Source organism: Meleagris gallopavo, chromosome 6, assembly GCF_000146605.3.
Source record: "Meleagris gallopavo isolate NT-WF06-2002-E0010 breed Aviagen turkey brand Nicholas breeding stock chromosome 6, Turkey_5.1, whole genome shotgun sequence".
NCBI lineage: Eukaryota > Metazoa > Chordata > Aves > Galliformes > Phasianidae > Meleagris > Meleagris gallopavo.
Window position 1 is genome coordinate 11,988,616 of NC_015016.2, and position 2,761 is coordinate 11,991,376.

Genomic DNA, 2,761 nt, shown 5'->3' on the forward strand with positions numbered 1-2,761 from the left:
AAGGCTTATCTATATCTCAGTGCTGTTACAGGTCAAATTACTTACCTTAAAAAGGCACTTGGAATCCAAAATAAAAATATTTTGTTGAAAATTACCTGCTGTCCAAAAGAGAGTTATTGAAACCACTTTGGAAATAATTTTATTAAGCTGCCAAATGAATTAGCCATCTGAAGACAGCAGTACAGATCCATCCCACAGCAAGTGCTGTGAGTGCACCAGCTCCACCTTCCGCTGTCCCAGAGGGAACTCAAACATCCAAGCACCTGTCTGTTTCCAGATGAGAACTGTGAGGTCCATCCCGGTCCCAGCGGGCCTTCCTGGGCTCCCTGCCATTACCCTCACTTCCATGGCTCCAAACGAGCTGCTGGACTTTGCTGACCTTGGAGGGAGGCAGATGTTGTTCTCCTCTCTCCACCTTGACTTGGAGACACCATCAAGGTGGCCCAGACCAGGGCAGCTTCAGTGCTGCAAACACAAGATGGACTCTGGTGGTCATGTGAGTTATCATACAATTGTGCAGACAGATGAGGCTCTCTGCTCTTACTGTGATGAATTTCAGACTATTTTTCTGAAATGTGTTGATATTTCACTACTGTGAGTTTCTGTGGGACAACCAGTAAAGCACACGGACTGACAGCAGTTGCTTTTGTGTGTACAAAATGCACAGCCAAGAGATGAGTAACAATCCCTAGAAACAGCTTCTCCTCGGCCTGTTACTCACTGGAAAGGCAGGCTCAGCCATCCCCACATAGAAACAACCTGCTGTTACTGCTTTCTTGTCTGGTATGATCACAGAAACAGGATTTTACTTACGGGGGAAAAAAAAAAGATATACAAGAAAAACTGTCCCAAAGAATAACAAGCCACTTGTGTTGCACACTTCTGCAACAACCACAGGAGGTCCTGAATGGTAATAGCTGAGGTAAGAGAGTGTCTGGAATGATGTACATAGGTAGCCCTGAAAATAATGCCTCCTATTTATTTCCTTGGAAACTACAACAGATACAAAGAGCGCAATAACATTTTGATAGATTTTCAGCTACAAAAAACTATATTGCAACATGGTCACCACCATTAGGTATGCATTGTCACCAGCAAAGAACAAGAGCCTGAATGCCATGCTCTCAAAAATCTGCACCAGCAGAGGTGACCCATTGTCACCACTCCTCATTCACTGCCTCACTGTGCTCACATCCACTGTTTGGTATCCATAAGCATTCAGCAAGCATCAATGAATGTTAGTGGGTGCAATTTTTTCCACATGGAGGAATTCAGTGACACACCTTTGTTTCATCTGCACTTCCAAGCCAGATGCCACTTTGTCAGACTGACCCTCTGCTGCCATCTGTCACACAGCAACAAATTGTAATAGGATATTGGTGGGAAGAGTCAACCACTGCTTTACCAACAACATCCACTTCTGATGGTGTGGGCCAACATAATAAAATAGGAGACATTACTTTCAGAACAGCCATCTAATTTACCTCAGACAAATACTTAAGTTCTTATATATTACAAACTCATAATAGCTAATGGTCAATTGCTACTTCTTTGCAAGGACCTCCACAGCTCAGATTCAGCCTCTCTCCCTCTCCTATAGGATGATGAGCTGGGCAGGACCTCTGCACAGCACTAAATACCTCCTAACTGCATTGTTCCTATTGTTTTAGCCATTTCATGCCACCAATAGTCGTTATTTTACAAATTTCTTATCCTAACCTGACAGGAGGCAGAATCTTGCAGAATAATGATAGGCTTAAGTAAATGTGATGAAGTTCAGTGAGCCCAAGTGCCAAGTCCTGTGCTTTGATCACATCAACCCTATGCAATGCTACAGGCTTAGGGTAGAGTAGCTTGAAGACTGTGTTGAGGAAAAAGGTGTGGCAGTGCTGGTCGATGCTCACCTGAACATGAGCCAGCAGTGTCCCCAGGGGACCAAGGCCAATGGCGTTCTGTCTTGTATCAGAAATAGTGCAACCTGCAGGAGCAGGGAGGTGACTGTTCCCCTGTACTCAGCTCTGGTGAGGCCACACCTTCAGTACTGTGTTTGGTTTTGGGCACCTCACTGTAAGACATCAAGGCCCTGGAGGGTATCCAGAGATGGGAGAAAAAGCTGTACGGGATCTAGAGCACAAGGCTTACGGGGAGTGGCTCAGGGAGCTCGGGTTGTCCAGTCTGGAGGAAGCTCAGGGGAGGCCTTCTCTCTCTCTACAACTGCCTGAAAGGAGCTTGTGCTGAGGTGGAGGTCAGCTTCTTCTCCCAGGTGGCAGCAATAGGAGGAGAGGGAATGGCCTCAAGTTGCACTAGGGAAGTTTCAGGTTGGCTAAAACCTCTCAGAAAGAGTGGTGAGAAACTGGAATTGGCTGCCCAGTGAGGTAGTGGAGTCACCACCCTGAGAGGTGTTCGAGAAAAGGGTAGATGCAGCTCTGGCACGGGGAGGATGAGCTAAGGGTAGGACTAGATGATCTTAGAGGTTTTTCCGAACCTTCCACAAGAGGGGCAGCAATGCTTCCCCGACGGAGCTTTTTGCCCTCTGCTGAGGAGTCGACACTGCCTCAGCGCAGCACGAGTGGATCTGGGGCTTTTGTTGCCGCCGGGGCAGGCACACAAGCGGTGACGCAATACTACCCAGCCAACACCAACCCCGCCGGCCGCCATCTCCCCGCCGGGCGGCGCTGCGCCATGAACGACCCCACCCCGCGCATGCGCACGGCAGGGAGCCCAGCGCCTACAGTTCCCGGTGTGCTCTGCAGAGCGGGCG